General features: G+C 38.3%; 1 long non-coding RNA gene across 1 annotated transcript in view; it reads left to right on the top strand.

Moving 5' to 3' along the window:
- Positions 1 to 26,564, top strand: part of LOC105489148 (uncharacterized) — a 43,301-nt gene extending 16,737 nt beyond the window's left edge. The window contains exons 4-5 of the long non-coding RNA XR_011613047.1: positions 25,478 to 25,602; positions 26,516 to 26,564. This is a non-coding gene — a long non-coding RNA (uncharacterized lncRNA). The remainder of the gene's footprint in view (positions 1 to 25,477; positions 25,603 to 26,515) is intronic.
- The last annotated feature ends 963 nt before the right edge of the window (positions 26,565 to 27,527 follow it).

Here is a 27,527-nt window from a genome sequence, read left to right as displayed (position 1 = left end):
ATCATTAAAGTCACATCCTCAAGGGAGAAAAAAAATTAAAAAATAAATACAGTTGAATAAAAAATAAATTCAAAAATAATTAGAAGAAATAGTATACTCAAATGAGAAGGAACCAGAAAAATAAATCTGGCAATATCACAAAACAAGGTTCTGTAATATCCCCAGAAGATCACACTAGCTATCCAGTAATGGATCCAATCCAAGATGAAATCCAGGCCGGGCATGATGGCTCACGCCTGTAATCCTAACACTCTGGGAGGCCAAGGCGAGCAGTTTACCTGAGGTCAGGATTTTAAGACCAGCCTGAACAACATGGTGAAACCTCGTCTGTACTAAAAATACAAAAATTAGCTGGGCATGGTGGTGGACACCTTTAATCCCAGCTACTTGGAAGGCTGAGGCAGGAGAATTGCTTGAACCTGGGAGGCGGAGGTTGCAGCGAGCCAAAATCCTGCTACTGCACTCCAGCCTAGGCAACAGAGTAAGACTCCATCTCAAAAAAAAAAAAAGAAAAAAGAAATCTGAAATACCAGATAAAGAATTCAAAAGCTTGATTAATAAGTTACTCAAGAAGATACAAAAGAAATGTGAAAACCAACATAAAGAAATTTTTAAAACATTCAGGATATGGATGAAAAATTTTCTAAACAGATATATGTATTTTTTTAAAAAACCAGCCAGAATTTTTGGAAATGAAAGACACATTTAGGGGATTACAAAATGCAGAGGAAAGTTTTAACAATAGACTAGACCAAGTAGAAGAAAGAATTTCAGAGCCCAAAGACAAGACTTTTGAATTAACCCAACAGACAAAACTAAAGAAAAAAAGAATTAAAAGAAATGAACAAAGTCCCCAAGAAATATGGAATTATGTACAATGGCCTAACCTAAGAATCCTTGGTGTTCCTGAGGGAAAAGGAAAAGCCAAAAGTCTGGAAAATTTATTTGAGGGAATAGTTGAGGAAAACTTCCCTGGCCTTGCTAAAGATTTAGACATCCAAATACAAGAGGCTCAAAGAATTCCTTGGAGATTCATTGCAAAAAGGACATCAGCAATACATACAGTCATCAGGCTGTCTAAAGTCATCATGAATGAAAAATTCTAAGAGCAGTGATACAAAAGCATCAGGTAACCTACAAAAGATAACCTTTCAGACTAACAGCAGACTTCTCAGTAGAAACCTCACGAGCCAGAAGGGATTGGGGTCCTATCTTTAGCCTCTTTAAACAGAATAGCTGTTAGTCAACAATTTTCAATCCAGCAAAACTAAGTGTCACAAAAGAAAAAGAAGTTGTCTTTTTCAGACAAGCAAATGCTGAGGGAGTTTGTCACTACCAGACTAGTCCTACAAGAAGTGTTAAAATTAGTTCTAAATCTTGAAATAAAAGGTCAATGTGCACCAGAATAGAACTTTTCAAAGCAGAAAAGTCACAGGGCCTATAAAACAATAACACAGTAAGGAAACCAAAGTATCTAGGTAACAATCAACATGATGACTGGAATAGTCATTATTAACATTAAATTCAAATGTTCTAAATGCTCCACTTAAAAGATACAGATTGGCAGAATGGATTTAAAAAATCACAAACCAAATATCTGCTGTCTTCAAGAGACTCACCTAACGCATAAGGATTCATATAGACTCAAGGTAAAGGGGTGAAAAAAGATATTCCATGCAAATGGAAACCAAAAGCAAGCAGGAGTAGCTATTATTGTATAATGACCACAGAAGGTCGTTATACAATAATAATATAATCGATCCAACAAAAAGATATTACAGTCCTAAATATATATGCACCTAACTCTTGAGCTCCCAGATTCATAAAACAATTACTATTAGACCTAAGAAAAGAGCTCAACAGCGATACAATAATCGTAGGGGACTTCAACACTCCACTGACAGCACTGGATAGATCATTGAGGCAGAAAATAAAAAATAAACACTAGAAATAAAGTTCACTCTAAAACAAATGGGCCTAACAGATATTTATGGAACATTCTACACAGGAACTGCAGAATATACATTCTTCTCATCAGCACATGGAACATTCTCCAAGATAGGCCATATAATAGGCCACAAAACAATAAACTTTTAAAAATTGGAATTATATCAGGTATCTTCTCAGACCACAGTGGAATAAAACTAGAAATCAACTCGAAAAGGAACCCTCAAAACTATACAAATACATGGAAATAAAACAACCTTCTCCTGAATGATGTCTGGGTTAACAATTAAATCAAGATGGGAATTTTAAAATTCTTCAAATGAATGACAGTAGTGACATGAGTTATCAAAACCTCTGGGATAGAGCAAAAGCAGTGCTAAGAGAAAAGTTTATAGTGCTAAATGCCTGCATCAAAAAGCCTGAAAGATCACAAATTGACAACCTAACATCACACCTCAAGGAACTAGAGCAACAAGAAAAAAACCCAAAGCTAGCAGAAGAAAATAAAAAATAAAGATAAAAGCAGAACTATATGAAACGGAAACAAAAAATACAAAAGATCAATGAAACAACAAGTTGGTATTTAAAAAGATAAACAAAATTGATAGACCATTAGCTAAATTAACCAAGAAGAGAGAAAACTCAAATAAGGTCAACTAGAAATGAAAATGGAGACATTACAACTGACACCACAGAAATACAAATGATCATTTGAGATGACTATGAACAACTCTATGCACACAAACTAGAAAATCTAGAGGAAATGGTTAAATTCCTGGAAGCATACAACTCTTCTACCTTGAATTAGGAAGAAATAAAAATCCCTAACAGACCAATAACAAGTAGTAAGATTGAATCAGTAACAGAAAAAAAAATGCCAACAACAACAAAAACTCCAGGGCCAGATAGATTCACAGCCAAATTCAACCAGACATTCAAAGAAGAATTCAGGCTGGGTGTGGTGGCTCATGCCTGTAATCCCAGCACTTTGGGAGGCCAAGGTAGACAGATCACCTGAGGTCAGGGGCTCAAGACCAGCCTGGCCAACAAGGTGAAACCCTGTCTTCACTAAAAATACAAAAATTAGCCAGGTGTAGTGGTGCACCCCTGTAGTCCCAGTTACTTGGGAGGCTGAGGCATGAGAATCACTTGAACCCAGGAGGCAGAGGTTGCAGTGAGCTGAGATCATGCCATTGCACTCCAGCCTGGGTGACAGAGTGAGACTCTGTTTCAAAAAAGAAAAAAAAAAGAAGGAGGAGGAGGGGGGGGGTGTGGAGAAGAAGAAGGAGGAGGAGTAGGGGGAAGAAGAAGGAAGGAGAAGGAGGAAGGAGGAGGAAGGAGAAGAGGAAGAAGGAAGGAGAAGAAGGAGGAAGGAGAAGAAGGAAGGAGGAGGAAGGAGAAGAAGAAAGAGGAAGGAGAAGATGAAGAAGAAGGAAGAAAAGGAAGGAGGAGGAGGAAGAAGGGAGGAGGAGGAAGGAGAAGGAAGAGGAGGAGGAGAAGAAGAGGAAGAAGAATTGGTACCAACCCTACTGAAACTATTCCAAACGATTATGGAAGAAGGAATCCTCCCTAATTCATTCTATGACACCAATATCACCCTGATACCAAAGCCAGGTAAGGACATAATGAAAAAAGAAAACTAAAGACCAATATGGCTAATAAACAGATGCAAACATTCTCAACACAATAAAATACTAGCAAACCAAATCCAACAGCACATCAGAAAGAAAATTCACCATGATCAAGTGGGTTTCATACCAAGGATGTAGGGATGGTTCAACATATGCAAGTCAATAAATGTAATTCACTACATAAACAGAATCTAAAACAAAAACCATATTATTATCTCAATAAATGCAGAAAAAGCATTTGGTAAAACCCACCTTCCATTTATGATTAAAAACCCTCAACAAACTAGGCATTGAAGGACATATCTCAAAACAGTAAAAGCTATTATGACAAACCCACAGCCAACAACATATGAATGGGGAGAAGTTGAAAACATTCCCCCTAAGAACTAGAACAGGACAAGAATACCCACTTTCACCACTTCTATTCAACATGGTACTGAAAGTGGTAGTCAGACTAATCAGGCAAGAGAAAGAAACAAAGGGCACACAAATTGGAATAGAGGAAGTCAAACTATCTGTTTGCCAATGACGTGATTGGTACACCTAGAAAACCCTAAAGACTCCTCCAGAAGACTCCTAGATTTGATAAATTAATTCAGTGAAGTATCAGGTTACGAAAATCAATGTACACAAATCAGTAGCACTGTTATACAGCAACAATGACCAAGTTGAGGATTAAATCAGGAACTCAATTCCTTTTACAATTAGCTGAAAATAATAAAATAAAATACCTAGGGGTGTACTTAACCAAGAAGGTGAAAAAGCTCTACAAGGAGAAAGACAAAACACTGCTGAAGGAAATCATAGATGACACAAACAAATGGAAATACATCCCATGCTCTGGATTGGAAGAATCAATACTGTGAAAATGACCATAGTGCCCAAAGGAATGTACAAATTCAACGCAATTCCTATGAAAATACCCACATCAAGCCAGCCTAGGTGGCTCATGCCTGTAATCCCAGTACTTTCGGAAGCCAAGGCGGGTGGATTACCTTAGGTCAGGAGTTCAGGATGAGCCTGGCCAACATGGTGAAATCCCATGTCTACTAAAAAATACAAAAATTAGCTGGCATGGTGGTGGGTGCCTGTAATCCCAGCTACTCGGGAGGCTGAAACAGAAGAATTCCTTGAACCTGGGAGGCAGAGGTTGCAGTGAGCTGAGATCACGCCATTGTACTCCAGCCTGGGCAACAACAGTGGAACTCCGTCTCTAAAAAGAGGGGGAAAGAAAAAAGAAAGGAAGAAAATACTCACATCATTTTTCTAATAAAATTAGAAAAAAAATCCTAAAATTCATATAGAATAAAAAAAAAAAAAGAGCCTGAGTTACCAAAACAATCCTAAGCAAAAAGAACAAGTCCAAAGGCATCACATTACCTAATTTCAAATCATAATTATACTACGAGGCTACGGTAACCAAAACAGCATGGTGCTGGTGTAAAAGTGGATACATGGACCAACTGAACAGAATAGAGAACCCAGAAATAAAGCCAAATACTTACAACCAATGGATCTTTGACAAAACATACAAAAATATAAATTGAGGAAAGCATGCCCTATTCAATAAGTGGTGCTGGGATAACTGGCAAGCCACATGTAGAAGAATGAAACTGGACCCCTGTTTCTCAGCATATACAAAAATCAACTAAAGATGAATTAAAGACTTTAAGACCTGAAACCAAAGACATTCTAGAAGAAAACCTAGGAAAAACTCTTCTGGACATTGGCCTAAGAAAAGAATTTATGACCAAGACCCCCAATGTGAATGCAACAAATACAAAAACATGTAAATAGAACCAAATTAAATTTTAAAGGCTTCTGCACAGCAAAAGAAATAATCATCAGCATAAGCAGACAACCCACAGAATGGTATAAAATATTTGCAAACTATGCATCTGACAGAGGACTAATATCCAAAATCTACAAGGAACTCAAACAAATCAGCAAGAAAAAAAACAAATAATCCCATCAAAAAAGTAGGCAAATGTCGTGGATACTTCTCAAAAGAAGATATACAGATGGCCAACAAAGATATGAAAAATACTCAACATCACTAATCATCAGGGAAATGCAAATAAAAACCACAGTGAGCTACCACCTTGCCTGAACCAGAATGGCCATTATTGGAAAAAAAAAAAAAAAAAAAAAAAGATGTTGGCGTGGATGTGGTGGAAAGGGAACATTACAACCTCTCTGGAAAACGGAATGGAGGTTTCTCAAAGAACTAAAAGTAGATCTACCATTTAACCCAGCAATACCACTACTGGGCATCTACCCAAAGGAATATAAGTCAGGCATTATATCAAAAGACATTTGTATGCATGTGTTTATCACAGTTCAATTCACAGTTGCAAAGATATGGAACCAACCTATGTGCCCATCAACTGATGAGTGAATAAAGAAAATGTGGTGTATATATGCTGTGGAATACTACTCAGCCATTAAAAGAAATAAAATAATGTCTTTTGAAGCAACTTGGTTGGAGCTGAAGCCATTATTCTAAGTAAAGTAACTCAGGAATGAAAAACCAAATACTGTATGTTCTCACTTATAAGTGGAAGCTAAGTTATGAGTACATAAATGCATACAGAGTGGTATAACATTGGAGACTTAGAAGAGGGTAAAATGGAAGGGAGTTGGGGAGTAAAAAAACTACATATTGAGTATAATGTGAACTATTGGGGTGACAAGTGCACTAAAATCTTGGACTTCACCACTACACAATTCATCCATGTAACCAAAAACCACTTGTACTGGAAAAGCTATTGAAAAAAATATATATATATTTTGGAAAAAATATCATGGTTTATTCAACAATTATTCCACCCATCGTTGAGTTATTTTCAATTTTCAGTACTCTAACATACATCTACTGTAGAGAAACATACATCTGGTTTTTGTTTTCATTTATATCATTTATATCATCTATATATCATCTATATATAAATATATATCATATATATCATATAAATATATATATCATATATAAATATATATAAATCTCATTATATTTATATAATATATAGGATCTATTGCTCAAAACAAAATTACTACATCAAAGACTTTTGTAACCACTGCTCTAGAGTCTCAGCAAAGTCCTCAAGGATTACCAGCAATATATTTATTTTTCAACAGTTCACCAATGCTGTGGTGTTGGTTTGATTTATCTTGGATAGTTATGTAGAAATGTGGTTGTATCTTTATTTTGCTTTGCTTTAATTGCTACCAAATTGGAATTTTTCGTGTTGTGACTTAGAGTGTATATTTCTTTGTCAATAAATTATCTTCTCTGGTCATTTAGCATATAGGATATAAATGTTTTGTACCTTTGACCCTTTGACTTTTTAAGTAATTTCACAGTTACTGTGTAGTCACATTCTATAAATTATCCTAAAAGAGTTTTATTGGTATTTATTGGTCTTGCATATTTGTATCATTTCTTTAAAGGGTACATTCTTAAAAGATTTGCCATATGGTTTTATATTTTGTTGCTTTCTAACTGATATGTATTTTGCTATACCTAATTGAGTTTCTTACATTTATTTAAACATAAGATTTCCAATATTCAACATGTCATTGAAGATGAAGAACTTATTTTTCCCCAACAAAGTTGCATAGATACACAATTTATTTGCTTTATGGACTTTGGAAAACATTTCGTCTTCATCTATTTAGGTTTTTTATTTTGTTTTTTAACTTTTATTTTAGGTTCAGGGGTACATGTGCAGGTTTGTTATATAGGTAATCTCGTGTCACAAGGGTTTGATGAACAGATTATTTCATCACCCAGGTACTAGAGTTATTTTTTCTGCTCTTCTTCCTCCTCCCAACCTCTACCCTTCTGGTAGGCCCTCATGTATGTCGTTCTCCTCCTTTTGTCCATGTGTTCTCATCATTTCGTTCCAACTTATAGATGAGAACCTGTGGTATTTGGTTTTCTGTTCCTGCATTAGTTTGCTAAGGGTCATGGCCTCTAGCTCTATCCATGTTCCTGCAAAGGACATGATCTCATTCCTTTTCGTAGTGTATATGTAACACATTTTCTTTACCCATTCTTCCATTGATGGGCATTTAGATTGATTCTATATGTCTTTGCCATTGTGAATAGTGCTGCAATGAACATATGTGTGCATGTGTCTTTATGATAGAATGATTTTATGTCCCTTTGGATATATACCCAGTAATGAGATTGCTGAGTCAAATGGTAGTTCTATTTTAGTTCTTTGAGGAATCAACACACTGCTTTCAACAATTATTAAACTAATTTACACTCCCACCAACAGTGTATTAGCATTCCCTTTTCTTTGCAATCTTGCCAGCATCTGTTATTTTTTGACTTTTAAATAGCCATTCTGACTGATGTAAGATGGTATCTCATTGTGGCTTGATTTGCATTTCCCTAATGATTAGTAAAATTGAGCTTTTTTTCATACATGTATTGGCTGCATGTATGTCTTCTTTTGAAAATTGTCTGTTCGTATCCTTTGCCCAGTTTTTAATGGGGTTGTTTTTTCTTGTAAGTTTGTTTTTCCTTACAGGTGCTGGATATTGGACCTTTGTCAGATGCATAGTTTGCAAGTATTTTTCCCATTCTGCAGGTTGTCTACTCCGTTGGCAGTTTCTTTTGTTGTGCAAAAGCTCTTTAGTTTAAGTCCCATTTGTCAATTTTTGCTTTTGTTGTGATTGCTTTTGGCATCTTTCTCATGAAATCTTTGCCCGTTCCTGTGTCCTCAATGGTATTGCCTAGGTTGTCTCCCAGGGTTTTTATAGTTTGGGGTTTTACATTTAAGTCTTTGATTCATCTTGAGTTGATTTTTGTATGTGGTGTAAGGAAGGGGTCCAGTTTCAATCTTATGCATATGGCTAGCCAGTTATCTCAGCACCATTTACTGAATGTGGAGTCCTTTCCTAATCGCCTGTTTTTGTCAGTATTGTCGAAGATCAGACGGTTTTAGGTGTGCAACCTTATTTCTGGGCTCTCTATTCTGTTCCATGGACTGTATGTCAGTTTTTGTATCAGCACCCTGCTGTTTTGGTTACTGTAGCCCTTTAGTATACTTTTAAGTTGGGTAGAATGATGCCTCTTGCTTTGTTCTTTTTGAGTAGGATTGCCTTGGCCATTCAGGCTCTTTTTTTGGTTCCACATGAATTTTAAAATAGTTTTTTCTAGTTTCATGAAGAATGTTATTGGTAGTTTGATAGGAATAGCATTGAATCTGTAAATTACATTGGGCAGTATGGCCATTTTAACAATATTGATTCTTTCCATTCATAAGTATGGAATGTTTTTCCATTTGTTTGTGTCATCTCTGATTTCTATCAGCAGTGTTTTGTGATTCTTATTATAGAGATCTTTCACCTCCCTGGTTAGCTATATTCCTAGGTGTTTTATTCTTTTTGTGGCAATTGTGTATGGGGTTGCCATCCTGATTTGGCTCTCATCTTGGCTGTTGTTGGTGTATAGGAATGCTAATGGTTATTGTTCATTGATTTTGTATCCTGAAACCTGGCTGAAGCTGTTTATCAGCTGAAGGAGCTTTGAGGGTGAGACTATGGGGTTTTCTAGATATCAAATCGTGCCGTCTGTAAACAAGGATAGTTTGACTTTACCTTTTCCTATTTGTATGCCTTTTATTTCTTTCTCTTGCCTGATTGCACTGGCCAGGACTTCCAATACTATGTTAAATAGGAGTGATAAGAGAGAGTATCCTTGTCCTATGCCAGTTTCAAGGGGAATGCTTCCAGCTTTTGCCCATTCAGTATGATGTTGGCTGTGGGTTTGTCATATATGGCTCTTATTACTTTGAAGTATGTTCCTTCAATACCTAGTTTATTGAAAATTTTTAACAGAAAAGATATTGAATTTTATCAAAAGCCTTTTCTGCATCTATTGAGATGATCATGTGGTTTTTGTCTTTAGTTCTGCTTATGTGATGAATCATGTTTATTGATTTGTATATGTTGAACCAGCATTGCATCCCAGAAATAATTCCTTTCTATATTATTGCTACTTGATTGTGGTGGCTTAGATTTTTGAGGGGCTGCTGGATAAAATTTGCTAGTATTTTGTTGAGGATTTTTGGCATCAATTGGTCATCAAGGATATTGGCCTGTAGTTTTCTTTCTTTTTTTTTTTTTTTGAGACAGACTTTTGCTCTTGTCACCAAAGCTGAAGTGCAGTGGCACAATCTCGGCTCACTGAGACCTCCACCTCCTGGTTTCAAGCGATTCTCCTGCCTCAGCCTCCCGAGTAGCTGAGATCACAGGTGCACACCACAACACCCAGCTATGGCCTGTAGTTTTTTTTATTGTTGTTGTGTCTTTGCCAGATTTTGGTATCAGGATGATACTGGCCTCATAGAAACTTTTTTTGGAAAAGTTTCAGTAGGAATGGTACCAGCTCTACTTTGTACATCTGGTAGAATTTGGCTGGGACTCTGACTGCCTGGGGCTTATTTTGGTTGGTGGGCTATTTATTACTGATTCAATTTTGGTCTGTTCAAGGATTTGGTTTCTTCCTGATTCAGTCTTGGGAAGGTGTAGGTGTCCAAGAATTTATCCATTTTTTCTAGATTTTCTAGTTTGTGTGCATAGAGATGTTCATAATAATCTCTGATGATTATTTGTATTTCTGTGGGGTTAGTGGTAATATCCCCTTTGTTTTGATTGTATTTATTTGCATATTCTCTTGCATGTTCTTTGTTAGTCTAGCTAGTAGTCTATCTGTCTTACTAATTTTTTCAAAAAAAAAAAAAAACAGCTCCTGCATTCATTAATCTTTTGAGGGATTTTTCATATCTCAATCTCCTTTGGTTCAGCTCTGATTTTGATTATTTCTTGTCTTCTGCTAGCTTTGGGGTTGGTTTGCTCTTGCTTCTCTTATTCTTTTAGTTGTAATGTTAGATTGTTAATTTGAGATCTTTCTAACTTTTTGATGTGGGCATTTAGTGCTATAAATTTCCCTCTTAACACAGCATTAGCTGTGTCTCAGAGATTCTGGTGCATTATATCTTTGTTCTCATTAGTCTTGAAGAACTTCCTGATTTCTCCTTTAATTTTATTATTTGCCAAAAGTCATTCAGGAGCAGGTTGTTTAATTTTCATGTAAATGTATGGCTTTGAGGTGTTTTCTTCATATTGAATTCTATTTTTATTGCACTGTGGTCCAAGTGTATGGATGGTATTATTTCAGGTTTTTCAAATTTTCTGAGGATTGTTTTATGTCCAATTATGTGGTCGATTTTAAAGTATGTGCCATGTGCAAATGAGGGAAATGTATATTCTATTGTTTTTGGGTGGAGAGTTCTGTAGATGTCTATCAGGTCCATTTGGTCCAGTGTTGAGTTCAAGTTCTCAATATCTTTGTTAATTTTCTGCCTCAATGATCTCATACTATCAGTGGGGTGTTGAAGTCTCCCACTCTTATTGTGTGGTAGTCTAAGTCTTTTTGAAGGTCTCTAAGACCTTGCTTTATGAATCCTGTGTTGGGTGCATATATATTTAGGATAATTAGATATTGTTGAATTGAACCCTTTACCATTATGTAATGCCCTTCTTTGTCTTTTTTGATCTTTGTTGGTTTAACATTTGTTTTGTCTGAAATTAGGATGGCAATTCCTGCTTTTTTCTATTTTCTATTTGGTGGTATATTTTTCTCTATCCTTTTATTTTGAGCTTGTGGGTGTCATTGTATGTGAAATGGGTCTCTTGAAGACAGCATACCATTGGGTCTTGCTTCATTATTCAGCTTGCTACTTGCAGTGCCTTTTTATTGGGGCATTTAGCCCATTTACATTCAAGGTTAGTATTGATTTGCCTTGATTTGATCCTGTCATCATGTTGCTAGCTATTTATTGCTGAATTGTTTGTGTGATTGCTTTATATTGTCACTGGTCTGTGTACTTAAATGTGTTTTTGTAATGGCTGGTAATGGTCTTTCCTTTCCATGTTACTACTACTTTTAGGAGCTCTTGTAAGGTAGGTCTGGTGGTAACAAATTCCCTCAGCATTTGGTTGTCTGAAAATGATTTTATTTCTCCTTCGCTTATGAAGCTTAGTTTGGTCAGATATGAAATTTTTGGTTGGAATTTTTTTTCTTTAAGAATATTGAATATAGGCCCCCATTCACTTCTGGTTTGTAGAGTTTCTACTGAGAGTTCTGATGGGCTTCCCTTTGTAGGTGACCTGTCTTTTCTCTCTAACTGCCTTTAACACTTTTTTCTTTTATTTCAACTGCCTTTAACATTTTTTCTTTCATTTCAACCTTGAAGAATCTTATGATTGTGTGTCTTGGGAATTATCTTCTTGTCAAGTATTTTTCAGGAGTTCTTGTATTTCCTGAATTTGAATATTGGCCTCTCTAGCCAGGTCGGGGAAGTTCTCACAGATGATATTCTGAAATATGTTTTCATGTTGCTTCCATTCTTCCCATTCTCTTGCAGGGATGCTAATGAGTTGTAGATTCAGTCTCCTTACATAATACCATATTTCTTAGAGTTTTTCATTCTTTTGTATTCTTTTCTTGTTATTCTTGTCTGAGTGTCTTATTTCAGAAAGCAAGTCTTTAAGCTATGAGATCCTTTCTTCAGCTTGGTCTATTCTGCTGTTAACACTTGAAATTGCATTATGAAATTCTTGTAGAGTGTTTTTCAGCTCAAGTCAGTTACATTCTTTTCTATACTGGCTATTTTGTCTGTCAGCTCCTGTATCATTTTATTGTGATTTGTAGCTTCCTTAGATTGGGTTTCAGTGTTCTCCTGAATCTCAATGATCTTCCTTCCTATCTGTATTCTGAATCCTATTTCTGTCATTTTAGCCATCTCAGCCCAGTTAAGAACCCTTGCTGGAGAACTAGTATGATTGGTTGGAGAAAATAAGACACTCTGGCTTTTGGAATTGTTAGAGTTCTTGCACTGGTTCTTTCTTATTTGTGCGGGGTGATGTTCCTTCAATGTCTGAAGTTGCTATCCTTTGGATGGACTTTTTTTTTCTTTTATCTTATTTGATGACATTGGGGGTTTGATTGTGGTATAAGGAGGGTTCAGTGGACTGTTTTCATTACTGGAAGGTCTTAGTGGGGCAAGGCTCAGTTCAGGACTCCTGACTGCATGCTCTAACTTTGGGGCACTGGTATCAGACCCTAGCTTTGTTCTCTGGCTACTCAAGGTTAGGAACCTGTTGCACCGGAGGGACCAAAATGCTCCCAGATTGCTGGTCACAACACTGCGATGCAGTGTCAGCAGCAGCACAACAGAGTACATCCTGGTCAGCTGCAGCAGGATGTTAGTGGGTGCTGGGGTACTGGCCTTCATGTGAGTGTTTGCAGCAGCAGTGGTAGCAGTACGACTAAGGGGGTGCAGCTCCTGCCAGTGACTGTGCATGTGTTCTTACTGGTGGTGTTAACACAGGGGCAGGGCACTGGTGGGTACAGGACTGTGTGCATGCTCTGTGCATGTTAACACTAGTGGGCCCTGTGCTGCCAATACTCTCATGATAATGGCTGTGCAGTGGAGAGAAGGGGAGTGGGGTGCACTCACTCTGGCAGCACTGGCATGGTAGGATGCATGTGCACGTGTGTGCTGGTGGAAGAGGGAAGGCTAGGACCTCTAGTACACACATACACTGGCAAAGTGATGTGAGGAGAGGGAATAGCTATGGGCGAGTGCCTGCAGGCAAGGCAGATGGAGGAGGCTGCAGTGAGAGGAGGGCCCAGGTGGGCTGCTGTGTGTTTATGGGCAGCTCTGCTGGAGCACTCTGCTAGTCAGGCCTGATGTGCCAGTGCAGAAGCTATGATGCATCCCTCAAGAGGTACCTGGGGGCTGCCATGCAAGCAGACACAGCCAGGCTGGGGCCCCAGGAGAGGCCAGCAGAGCAAGGGCTGTCCAGGTCCAAGACCACCATTAAGAGTTCAGGTCTAACAGTTCACCTAGGGCTAAAGTATCCTGTGGGAGCAAGTCAAACTTTATTTTCTCCAAACAATCACACTAGTTCTCTAGCAAGGGTTCTTAACTGGGCTGAGATGGCTAAAATGACAGAAATAGGATTCAGAATACAGATAGGAAGGAAGATCAGATTCAGGAGAACACTGAAACCCAATCTAAGGAAGCTATGAATCACAATAAAATGATACAGGAGCTGACAGGATGGGTGTCCCTGGCATCTCCAGACACTCCCTCACCAAATCCTCTGAGCTCCTCTCCAGCTGGAGTTCTGACCCTACCACTTCCTTAGGCAGCTTTCCCTGCCAATTCAAGTATCCCTAATGGTAGAGGGGTCTCCTTTTGCTAGGATTCCAGAGGTCCATAACAAGAGAGAGTTGCTTCTTGCATATTGAACTCACAGGCAAGAAGCAGTGGTAGCCCCACACAGGGTTCCCAGCTTCCTCTCCCTTCAGCCCAGCCTCTGTGTCTTCCCTCTACCCCCTCTCAATGCCTTCCCTCTGAAGATCTGGTTCCTTGGTGGGAGATGTTCCTCCTGGCTGTGTCTAGTCAGCTATCTTGGTGCAGGAATCCTAGAGCTTATTTTGATGTATATGGTGTGAGATGTACTATATTGTTAAACTAATTGACCCATAAATATTTATTAAATGTTAATTGTTTTTTGTCACTTTCTGTCAGAAGTCAATCGGTTCTTTTTTTTTTTTTTTTGAGATGGAGTCTCACTGTATCACCCAGGCTGGAATGCAGTGGCACGATCTTGGTTCACTGCAACCTCTGCCTCCCAGGTTACAGGCGCACACCTGTAATCACACTACACCTGGCTAATATTTGAATTTTTAGTTGAGACAGGGGTTTCACCATGTTGGCCAGGCTGGTCTCGAACTCCTGACCTCAGGTGATCCACCCGCCTTGGCGTCCCAAAGTGCTGGAATTACAAACATGAGCCGCTGTGCCCAGGCCAGGCCAATCGGTGCTTTTAAAACATCCTCAGATGAAATTCACTCATATATGAACATGTGAATAAAATGTATCCCAAGTAACTTGCAAGGAAGATTGGTAAAAACTGACTGGAGGCCGGTCGCGGTGGCTCAAGCCTGTAATCCCAGCACTTTGGGAGGCCGAGACGGGTGGATCACGAGGTCAGGAAATCGAGACCATCCTGGTTAACACGGTGAAACCCCGTCTCTACTAAAAAAAAATTCAAAAAACTAGCTGGGCGAGGTGGTGGGCGCCTGTAGTCCCAGCTACTCGGGAGGCTGAGGCAGGAGAATGGCGTAAACCTGGGAGGCAGAGCTTGCAGTGAGCTGAGATCCGGCCACTGCACTCCAGCCTGGGCGACAAAGCGAGACTCCGTCTCAAAAAAAAAAATTAAAAAAAAAAAAAAAAAAAAAAAACTGACTGGATAGTCTGAGTTGTTCTGTGACTCACTTGCTACTTTGTTTCTGATTTACTTTTGTTCCTCCCAACGTTTGACTTGGCCTTTATCAGTGAACTTCACATTGTAAAAATATTTTAATATTACTACTTTAATTATTTTTTTATTAGTAACCACAAAACACTGGATGTCTCCAATTGCCAAAATATATATCTCTAATTGCCACTTGTGACACATCTCCCAGATTATGTAGGACGCCTGTCACCTGATGGAATTCATCTGACAGCAAGAGAGATATCTCTGACTTCCACCTCATTCAAATCCTTCACGCCAGGACTAGCAATTGTTTTGCCTTTGACTTGTCACATACTAAATTCTTATGATAGTTGGGATTTATTTTTGAAATCTATTTTATTACATTCTCCATGGATTTGATTTAATAACAACTGATTTGGATTATTTCCATTTTGTAAAACAGTATCTGGTATTGGTACTCTAGCATTAAAATTAAACAAAATTTAGCCGAGTGTGGTGGTGCATGCCTGCAGTCTCAGCTACTCAGGAGGCTGAAGTGGGAGGATGGTTTGAGCCCAGAGTTGGAAGCTGCAGTGAGCTGTGATTGTGCCACTGCACTTCAGCCTGGGCAATAGAGTAAGACTGTTTTTAAAAATAAATAAATAAAATAAAATAAACATATTAATATTTTTGGTATCTGACCTTTTATTTTTCAAAGTAATTTCTTTATCAATGTGTCATCAACTTCTATAAAATCCTAAAGAGCCTTTAATAAAAGGCTCTTTTTATTAAAGATAGTGCTTTAACTGGTACATTAATATGAAAATTGTTATATCTATTGCATTTAGCCTTTAACATTAGAAGCAAATTATGACTCTTTTACTCATTTATTTTCTTCCTACAATTTCAAAATAACCTTTTTTTCCCCCAAAGTTAGTTATCCAAGTATTTGTTTCATTGTACTTCATAAAATTATTTTACTTTGGGAGGCCAAGGCAGGTGGATCAGGAGGACAAAAGATCGAGACCACCCTGGCCAACATAGTGAAACCACATCTCTACTAAAAATACAAAAATTAGCTGGGCATGGTGGTGCACACCTGTAGTCACAGCTACTCGGGAGGCTGAGGCAAGAGAACAGCTTGAACCCAGGAGGCAGAGGTCGCAGTGAGCTGAGATTACCCCACTGCACTCCAGCCTGGCGACAGAGAGGGGAAAAAAAAAAAAAAACTTTATTGTATTCCCTAAGCCTGGGTCAGTAGAAAACAGGAGATGCTATTGATTTTTGAGTATTTACCTTATCCTCTCTCTCTATATATATATGTGTGTGTGTGTATATATATATATTTTCTTTTTTTGAGATGGAGTCTCACTCTGTCGCCCAGGCTGGAGTGCAGTGGCACAATCTCAGCTCACTGCAAGCTCCACCTCCCAGGTTCACACCATGCTCCTGCCTCAGCCTCCCAAGTAGCTGGGACTACAGGTGCCTACCACCATGCCCAGCTAATTTTTTGTTGTTGTTGTTGGTATTTTTAGTAGAGACGGGATTTCACAGCGTTAGCCAGGAGGGTCTCCATCTCCTGACCTCATGTTCCGCCCGCTTCGGCCTCCCAGAGTGCTAGGATTACAGGCGTGAGCCATCACGCCCGGCCCTTATCCTCTGTATTTTTATCTAAGTATTATCTCTAGTGCTTTTAGCTAAACATACATGCCACATTAAAAAGTGACAATGAGGCCGGGTGCAGTGGCTCACGCCTGTGATCCCAGCACTTTGGGAGGCCGAGGCGGGCGGATCAAGAGGTCAGGAGATCAAGACCATCCTGGTTAATATGATGAAACCCCATCTCTACTAAAAATACAAAAAATAGCCAGGCGTGGTGGCAGGCGCCTGTAGTCCCAGCTGCTCCGGAGGCTGAGGCAGGAGAATGACGTGAACCCAGAAGGCAGAGCTTGCAGTGAGCCAAGATTGCGCCACTGCACTCCAGCCTGGGAGACAGCGAGACTCCATCTCAAAAAATAATAATAATAAATAAAAATAAAATAAAATAAAAAATAAATAAAAAGTGATAATGAGGCCAAGTGCGGTGGCTCACGCCTGTAATCCCAGCACTTTGGGAGTCCAAGATGGGTGGATCACGAGCTCAGGAGTTAGAGACCAGCCTGGCCAACATGGTGCAACCCTGTCTCTAATAAAAATACAAAAATTAGCTGGGCATGGTGGCCGGGCACCTGTAATCCCAGCTACTCGAGAGGCTGAGGCAGGACAATACCTGAACCTGGGAGGCGGAGGCTGCAGTGAACTGAGATCATGCCATTGCACTCCAGTCTGGGCAACAAAAGCAAAACTCCATCTCAAAAAAAAAAAAAAATTAAATTAAAAAAAAGTTCAGCGATTTTTATTTTCCTATAATTAGACTGTTTCCTTCTCTGTTCTATCTAAAGAACTTTTGACAGCACTTCTAGCACAGTTTTTCCTAGAATGGTAACAGGAGCATGTCTCATTTTGTTACTGTTTTAGAAGACAATGATTATTAATCAGAATTATGTAAATAACCACCAGAAAATGTAAAAACAGAAAAGTTTAAAAGCAGCTGATTTTGAGGAGCAGGACTCAGGGTTGGAAGATATGGAACCAGGAACCATTGCTTTTTATTACATTCTGTGCTGTACTATTTGATTTTTAACATGAATTTTCAAAATGTAAAAGCATTATAAAAGAATGGCCGGGCGTGGTGGCTCACGCCTGTCATCCCAACGCTTTGGGAGGCCAAGGTGGATGATTGCTTGAGCCCAAGAGTACAAGACCAGCCTAGGCGACCCCATCTCTTAAAAAAAAAAAAGAATGACTATACTACAGTGGTTCTAAGAATCACCTGAGAACCTGAGATGCTGGTTAAAAATTCAGATTCAAAAATTTGTTCAGTAGCTCAGGATGGAAGCCAGGGATCTGTGTTTTCAACAAATGTGCTAGGTGATCCTGTTTCAGGTGGTCAGGGGATCAGACTTCAAACAGCAGTGCTGCAGTGTTTTTCTGTTATTTATGATGGTTTGGTTTAAAGAAATTATTTTAAATGAATTTTACAATTCATTCTAAGGCTCTTCATTTATAAAACACCCTTTATATTTTATTTTCCTTGACTTTTAATTTTATTAAATCCTTTTTGGTGTCTATTGCTATGTTCACATGATTCTTACTATTTTTCCTGCTAATGTAATAAATTACATTATTACCTTTCTTTATATGATACCAACCTTAGACGATAAATTATAAACCTTGATTAGCAAATATATTAGCATAAATTAGTATATCAGGATAATATTTCTATATTCTAAAATCATTTTTTGTTAAACTACTACCTTTCTAACCTGTGGCTCTATTAATTTCTAACTTTTCTCTTTTGAAACTTAACTAAATCTGTAAGTTCCTGTCAGGATCCTGGCAAGAAACAAAGTATATTTAGAAAGTGTTACTGAAGAAAGTACTGAAGGGATTGTTTACAGAGATATAGGCAAGGTTATGAGAACACAATAAGGGACAGAATCTGGCAACAATGATATACTTTTACCACTTATAGGCCTAAAGGAGATATGGGAGAGAATGAGCCTAGAAAGAGTGTGTAGCCTGAAAGAGAGTCCTCTCATAAGAAATGTAACTATAGAATGCAGCCAGAACCAGAACTGCAGCAAGGTGGGAGACAATGGGGTGGAGAGATGGGAATAAATACCCTAACTCCCTTTCCAGTCCCTTGCTGATGCTTATCTGGCTAATCCAACCAGAAGCCAGACAGCAAAGAAGCCTGACTGCCATTGGTTTATGCCAGGATGGAAAACAACTGGCACGTAATGATACTCATGGTCTCTCACACTTATACACGTCTTGTGAGTGAAGACATTCTGAACTACCTTTTTGAGGATGTTTGAATAGTGAACAGCCTTGGAAGACAGAAATAATGTCTCCCTCTGGAGCAAAGGGTAGGCATGGTTACTGTCAAGAATAGAAAGATAATGTCCTTCTTTGGAGCAAAAGCAGTCAAGCTTTTGGAAAAGTCAGGGTTTTTCATTATAAAAGATTCCAGTACTCTAAGCTCTGCATTTCTCTTCTGTACACAACCCACAGTGCATGCAGCTGTCATTCTCTTCTAATCATTCTGTATGAATTGGGGGTTGGGAACTCGTGGGAAAAAATGTTGGTACTCTGACTACTGTTCTTGCTGTGAGTAATAAATTATTATTTTTTATCTCTGATGCAGAAATCTCATCTCTTTTACCAGCACTGGTAAAAGCATATGAGACTTCTGCATCAGAGATAAAAAACATAACTGGAAGGCCAGCTTGTTCACTTTGAAGTAGGGTAAAATCTGACTCTTCACAGTTCCTGGTGAATCAACAAAAAAGAAAATCAAACAAAACATAACAAAACAACCATATTTGTCATCACTGGAGGTGGCTATTACACTAACTCCTTACTCTGCAAATTGTAATTAAACAGTAAGAATTAAGCACTCCTTCACAGTGGCCAATTAGCCTTAGAAAATGAGGGAGAGCTCCTCTTTACAGAATAACAGCAGCTTATAAATATAGGAAGAAATACAGAATTAGAAAAACAATCACCTTTGTCCCCACTCCTGATGAAATAACTGATTCAGACAAGGACAATCTGAAGTTTGTCAAAGTATCAACACCCTAAAATAAGCTATTGATCTCAAGGAGAAAAACAAAATAGAAGGATCAGGCAGTCAACACTTAAAGCTTAGCAACAATAATCGAAAGACAACCAAATATTATGTTCATCGTGATGTAATGCATATGAATTACAAAGCATCACTTATAAAGGATTCTTGTTAAAAATGTTTAACTTGAATTTGGTTTAACCTTTATAGTTAATATCTTTTTGCAACAAATATTTTTCTGACACTTAAAAGCTGATGAAACTTAGGGAAAAGTTAGGGTCCCCCTTTGCCTAGGACTCTCCCAGGACTAAAAGTCCTCCATCAAGAAACCCTGGTCCTGGGCACCCTTAATTTGCAAGTAATTCGTTTGGCCAACATGGTGGCCAAGTTTAAGTGATTACTCTTGTAACCAATCACACGTCACAGTTCTAATATATCAGATTTCACAAGCTCTTGAAAAGTATACACACAATAATGCATTAGACATATCATGATACAATGGCTGCAAACAGATCAGTACACTAATGGTAGTTTTATACTAACAGGACTTCTAATTCAATGGCTAAATAATTTTCCTCCTCTCCCCTCCCCTCTCCTCTCCTTTCCCCTCCCTTCTCCTCTCCTTTAACCTCCCCTCTCCTCTCCTCTCCTCTCCTTTTCTTTCCTTTTCTTTTAGACACGGAGTCTCACTCTGTTGCCCAGGCTGGAATGCAGTGGCGCCATCTCTGCTCACTGCAAGCTCCACCTCCCGGGTTCATGCCATTCTCCTGCCTCAGGCTCTGGAGTAGCTGGGACTTCAGGCGCTTGCCACCACATCTGGCTAATTTTTTATATTTTTAGTAAAGATGGGGTTTCACTGTGTTGGCCAGGATTCCTTACTTCCCTCCCTGCCTGCCTCCCTCCCTCCCTGCCTGCCTGCCTGCCTGCCTTCCTTCCTTCCTTCCTTCCTTCCTTCCTTCCTTCCTTCCTTCCTTCCTTCCTTCCTTTTTTTGAGACGGAGTCTTGCTTTGTCGCCAGGCTGGAGTGCAGAGGCACGATGTCGGCTCACTGCAACCTCCGCCTCGGGGGTTCAAGCAATTCTCCTGCCTCACCATCCCAAGTAACTGGGATTTCAGGCGCGTGCCACCACGCCCAGCTAATTTTTGTATTTTTAGTAGAGATGGGTTTTCGCCATGTTGGCCAGGCTGATCTAGAACTCCTGACCTCAGGAGATCCGCCCACCTCGGCCTCCCAAAATGCTGGGATTACAAGTGTGAGCCACCACACCCGGGCATTATTTCTTATGCCAGCTGAAGATGCAGATAAAAATGTTTTGGCATCTTAAGTCTTTCTACCAAGTACACTACCCAACTGGGCAGGTCCTTTGTATAATTTTTATTTTTTCTGTTACACAAGAAACTGTCCAAAACAGTAGGTCTAATCAATCAGATACATTTTCACTTTTGTAACCCTACTAGTATTATTATAAATATTTTTTCTGAGTGCTTTATTTTTACAATACAGTTTAATATGTCTACAGTGTAAGGTATTTTTCTGAGTGTTTTTTTCCTTAAATTTATAGCTAATAAAATGTCTAATAAATGTCAGTCTAATTTCTACTTTGGTTCTTTCCTCATTCTCCACCATCCCTCCCACTAAGCATTGCTTCTACTGGGCATTCTGTAGTCCCGGGAGGAACCAAACATTCTTTTTTTTTTTTTTTTTTTTTTTTTTTGAGACAGTGTATCGCTCAGCTCACTGCAATCTCCACCTCCTGGGTTCAAGAGATTCTCCAGCCTCAGCCTCCTTAGTAGCTGGGACTACAGGCGTGTGCCACGACACCCAGCTAATTTTTATATTTTTAGTAGAGATGGGGTTTCACTATGTTGGCCAGGCTGGTCTTGAACTCCTGACCTCAGGTGATCCACCTGCCTGGGCCTCCCAAAGTGCTGGGATTACAGGCATGAGCCATCACACCCAGCTCAAACATTCTTATTTTAGGAGAACAAAATGAGCATCAAATGTCTGGGTGGCAGATATCCTCCAACACTCTTATAACTTTCCTCCGAGTCAGTTATTAAATCTGTATTTAAAATTTTTTCCAATGCCTGTTTCTACCCTTTAAATAATTCATTATAAGAATTAAATCAATTAATACCTGCAAGTATTATGTAAGTATTCTCAACCATCTGGAGAATAATTCAATTGAGTATTCATGTAGAGTTTTACATTTTTATTCAACTTTGGATATTCCAAATTGCCACACAATTCTTAAAGGTTATAATAGTGTTTTACTACTGTGTTTCTTATACACCTAGAGGTAAGAGGTAACCACAGGTTCAACATGGCTATTCTTCCTGGCATGAGCTAAGGAGTTCCAGACTAGATTGTAAACTTCATGAAGACAGACATTCTGTTTTATTCAGCATTGCATCCCCAATGCCCCAGCTCAGTGCCTGACATATGGTAGGTACTCAATGAATATTTGCCGAATAAATGAATGAAGTGAAAGGCTGAGAGAGATAGCAGTTTTGTATTTAAAAACTTGAAGATATCAGCAGTTATAACATCATATTTACATAACTATTTTAAGTTAAAACACAAGCTGCTTAAGGTTGTAGTCCCAGATGTCAGGAATATCTTTGTCCTCAGCTATTTTTTGCAGAAGATCTGGGTAGGGTGAAGAAGTTGAGCTATTATTCTAAATCAATAAGTTCACAATGAAAAGAATTAAGGAATTTGTTTTTAGTTTTATCTAGCTTAATATTTAATCTTTCAAGATGCAGTAATTATAGATTGCAAAAAGTTCCTAATTACATACAAATTTTACAAATTGTGTGGACTTTAAGTAGTTTAAGTGTTCAACTTATTGTAGCCTAAAAAGTACTTTCTAAAAATTATAGTGTTCAATGATTTTTAGAATTTTATTTAATAATTATTCTTCACAATAAAGCTAGAAAAAAAGATCTAAGTTAATGTATTGGGTTACGGATATTTCCTATTTATGCTAAAGCCAGCATTAGAAACTTTAAAATAAATGTGATCTAAACAAACGAGACATTATTAGAATGAATGAATAAATGAACAAACAATGAATATTTTTGCTAGACATTTTCCCAAATTTACATTTTCAATGGGAGAGTGGAGAGGTATATATTTTATGTCTTATATCTCTTTTATTCTACAACAATTCTCCTTCCTTTGTTGGATGAGAAGCTAGATCATTTTCAAAGTAGTGAAGTGATGGAAACTATACTTGGGTTCAAGATTTACTGTAAAGGAATAGAAAACCAGACAGTGTGGTATTAGAGAAAGGACAGACATAGATGGATTACTGGAATAGAATAGAAGGCTCAGAATTGATAGTTCAATTGATAGTCAGCAAAGATGCCAAAGCAATTAAATGAAGGAAAAGTGGAACAAGTGTAAATGCATATGTAAAAAGAAATGAACCTCAATCCATACCTCATACCATATACAAAACCCAACTTGATATAGATCATAGATCTAAATGTAAAAGCTAAAACTTCAAATTTTTTTTTTTTTTTTTTTAAGACAGAAGACAGAGTCTCATTCTGTTGCTCAGGCTGGAGCACAGTAGCGTGATTTCAGCTCACTGCAACCTCTGCCTCCCAGGTTCAAGCAGTTCTCCTGCTTCAGCCTCCTAAGTAGCTGGGATTACAGGCATGTGCCACCACGCCTCGTTAATTTTTTTTTTGTATTTTTAGTAGAGACAGGGTTTCACCATGTTGGCCAGGCTGGTTTCAAACTCCTGACCTCAAGTGATCCACCTGCCTTGGCCTCCCAAAGTGCTAGGATTACAGGTGTGAGCTACCATGCCCAGCAAAACTTCAAAATTTATAGAAGAAAACATTGGAGAAAATCTTTGTGACCTTCAATTGGGTAACTCTTAATATTTCTTAAATAGGCCATAAAGCACAAACTTTAACACTATAACTTAACCTGAACTTTCTGAAAATTAAAATTTATTGATTTTCAAAAGACACAGTTAAGGAAAAAAGGAGAAAAATATTTGAAAACATATATCTGATAAAAACTTGTGTTCAGAATATATAAAGAACCCTGAAATGTAACACTAAGAGGACAAAAAGCTACATATTTTATAAATATGCAGCAGGACGAGCCACAGACAAAACCTCTCAGACACTGAATTGTAGAAGGAAGGGCTTTATTCAGCTGGGAGCTTCGGCAAGCTACTTCCTTAAAATCCGAGCTCCCCAAGTGCACAATTTCTGTCCCTTTTAAGGGCTCACAACACTAAAGATTTCACATGAAAGGGTTGTGATTGATTAAGCAATCTAGGGGATACGTGACAGGGGTTTCATGCACTGGTAGTCAGAGAGAAACAGAACAGGGCAGGGAGTTTCACAATGTCATTCTATACAATGTCAGGAACATTGGTTTCTAAGTCATGGGTTGATTTTTAACTACTGGTTTTAGGTCAGGCAGACCCAGGCCTGGTTCCGGGCTTGGCGTCAGGCTGCCTATCTTTGGTTTTACTTCATTGTTTTTTTCTTAAAACAGGTACTGAGTATAAAACAATATAAAACAATATGAGAGGTTCTCTGTCTTTTCTCAAATACACAAAAGATTTGAATAAACACTCCACCAAAGATATACAAATGGAAAATAAGCATATGAAAAGATATGCAACACCATCATTCCTAGGGAAAGGCAAACTAAAATCAGAATTAGATACTGCAAAATACTCAACTGGAGTGACTAAAATTTAAAAGACAATACTAAGTATTGTCAAGAATGTGGAGCAACTGGCACTCCCATAAACTGCTGTTAGGAATGAAAAATGGTGCAACCACTTTGGGAAGAATTTGGCAGTTTCTTATAAAACTACCTTTAACATATGACCAAGGCATTCCACTCCTAGGTATTTATCAAGAGAAATGCAAACATATTTTCACACAACAACTTGTACTCACACATTCATAGGAGCTTTATTCATATCTTAAAACTGGGAACAACCCAAACATCTATTGATTGATGAATACATAAACAAATTGTAGTATATTCATATGATGAAATAACACTATTCATATGATATATGAATATAAAGGAACAAATATGCACTAATCGGGATGAATTTCAGTGCATTGTGCTAAATGAAAGCACCCAGATACAAAAAACCACATGCTGAATAATTCTATTTATATGAAATTCTAGAAAAAACAAAGCTATAGCAACAGATATCAGATCAGTGGTTGCCTGGGGCCAGGGGCAGGAAAGGGACCCAAAGGAACTTTCTGAGGTCATGAAAATGGTCTATATATGATTATGGTAATGATAACTTCACAGTCAAAATCCATGTTAGTAATTATACACTTGCAATTGGTGAATTTTCTTGCATATAAGTTATACCTCAACAAACCTGAATAAAACAAAAATTCTTTTTAGGTGGTTCTGTGTACTGCCTATTGCATTATTCAATGACATATGAGTCAAGGTCCAATCAGGAAAACAGAAACCACATTATGTACTTCTAGAGGAGATTTAATTTAGGGGATTGGTTACACAAGTGTGAGAGAGCTCAACGATCAAAGAGCAGTGATGCAAAATGTAACTGAAAGATGACAACTTGCAGCACCTGTTACCACCCCTAAAGCTGAGGGAACAAAGTGGAACTGGCACTTTTGAACTCCGTAGAGGGGCTTGCCAGAGCTGTGGGTAAAACCATTGAGGAGGGCTTGACCCCAGGCTACTGCTGGTACCTCTCAGACATGGGATGTGACTGGGTTTTCTGTTTTTTGTTTCTAAGAGTCCTGCAAGAAGCAAGAAACTGCTGCCACCAGGAGGAAGGGCCACTGTTGGGGAAATTCAGTCAAGAACAGGAAAAACAGGAAGGATTAATCCCTTTTCTGTCCCCTTTTTATCCTTCAATCACTAGTGGCTTCTGTTGGTGGAACCTAACAGTGACCCAGCCATGAAAGGAGAAATTTTGTTTCCAGGGCCTAACCTCAGCATCAGAGAATAAATTATAGAAAGTATGGAAGTGGAGCTAAAAGACAACAGGTAAATGACATCTCTGGTTTAATCCTACCTTTAGTCATATAAAGATTAATCAGTGATTTTAGGTGACTTTAGCCTAATTCTTCTATTATTAAATTCTCAGTGTTTCATCTAATGGTTTTAACATCCATTGGTTACTGTTACCTAGATAATTTATTATTTCATTAGTGGCCACAACACAGCAATTTTCTGATTTTAATATCCTTTATGCATTTATTAGCTGGAATTCTACAAAGAAGAACATTTCCTCATCAACTATTTGGTATTTTGAAATACAGTTTGTACAGGAAAGGCAGAAAAATCTTGATTATTTCTCTTTATCAAATTTCAGAGTTGGGTCGGGTACAGTGGCCCATACCTGTAATCCTAGCACCTTGGGAGGTTGAGGTGGGAGAATGGCTTCAGCCCAGGAGTTCAAGACAGCGTGATCAATATAGTGAGACCTCATCTCTACTAAAAATTTAAAAAAATTTAAAAACAAATTAGCTGGGTATAGTGGCATGTGCCTGTAGTTCCAGCTACTGGGGAGGCTGAGGCAGTAGGATCCCTTGAACCCAGGAAGTCAAGGCTGCAGTGAACCATGTCACTGCACTCCAACCTGGGTGACAAGTGAGACCCCCATCTCTTAAAAAAAAAAAAAAGAGTCAGTGACCTAGCAATCTCCAGAGACGATCAGAGTTAGCGACCTTTTTTCGTATTAGATACTCATCACTTTTGTTTATATATTTGATGTTTTTTAATCCATTGCAGGCATTATTCTTTTTTATATTCAGATGGTCCCATCTTTGGTCAGTGGGAGCTTTCATGGTATTTTTTGTTTTCTGGTTTTGTTTTTTGGTTCTGAATTATTCTTTTAAAAAATGTCAACTATGTCCAATTTAATACAATCCCTCTCATTTGACTCTAAATCTCTCAGATCCTGGAAGATATTTGCAACTTATGATGAACTTTGTCCACCTGGTAAGCTGCTAATAAACACCTGAATTGTCTGGTATTGAGCCACTTTGTGGGAACATTCTTGAGATGGTCTCTCACCAGTGCAAACAAAGCCAATTTTAATTACAAACTGTAATACAGTTGTTTGACTCTAACCAAATCTGCAAGTCCAGTCTTGAATATTGGGTATTATATGTGTTCCTTAGGAGGGGAAAAATAACAATGCAAAAACAGTTACATAATCTAAAAATGAAGCAACTTAAGATTTTGAATCAGTTTATGTTTCTCTAAAGTACAAGATCATAAGTAATTTTCCTAAAGTGCATGCGGTTTAGCTCCTACTGCTGAGATGATGACCATCACTATAGCACTTGAGAGCAACTAGAGAACAAAATATAGACCCTGGGACTCACCAAAGTCTCTTTTCCCTCCAGAAGAGTTACTAGTCTTTTGATCTGCATTAACATTGTTCTTTCTTTATACATAGGTACATAAATAGGTAAACAGCAGCATCTCCAACCAGATACCCAGGCCAGAACTTGGGGAGATCTCCTAGGCTTCTCCTGGTCCATTGAGTGCTCTCAGTTCTACTCCTTAAAACCTTTTCAATCCATGCCCTCTTTTCTTTCCCTCCACCACTGCTATGGTTTAAACTTCCAGCGTATCTGAACTAGGTTATTGGCCTCATAAATGCCTCCAGTCTTCACACTCAAGTTTTTATTTTTACACTCCTGTGAAAGTTATATTTCTAAAACTAGATCATTTCATAGCCTTTGATTAAAATCAGCTCCTTGTCCTTGGAAAAAATTCCAGTTTCTTCATATGGAATATGATACCCTTCATGATCTGGCCTTTATTTAACTTTCTGTCTTCCTCCTTCCAGCTTCCTGTGTTATCCCCAGACCCCCTCAAATCCCATGCTCACTGCTCCAGCATTACTGAGACACTGGCAGGACTCTCATCACAGTACGCCTGAAAGCCTCTCTGTGTCT

The sequence above is a fragment of the Macaca nemestrina genome, chromosome 14, assembly GCF_043159975.1.
Source record: "Macaca nemestrina isolate mMacNem1 chromosome 14, mMacNem.hap1, whole genome shotgun sequence".
NCBI classification, from domain to species: domain Eukaryota; kingdom Metazoa; phylum Chordata; class Mammalia; order Primates; family Cercopithecidae; genus Macaca; species Macaca nemestrina.
Note: the sequence above shows the minus strand (reverse complement) of the source record. Positions and strands in the feature narration are given on the sequence as shown.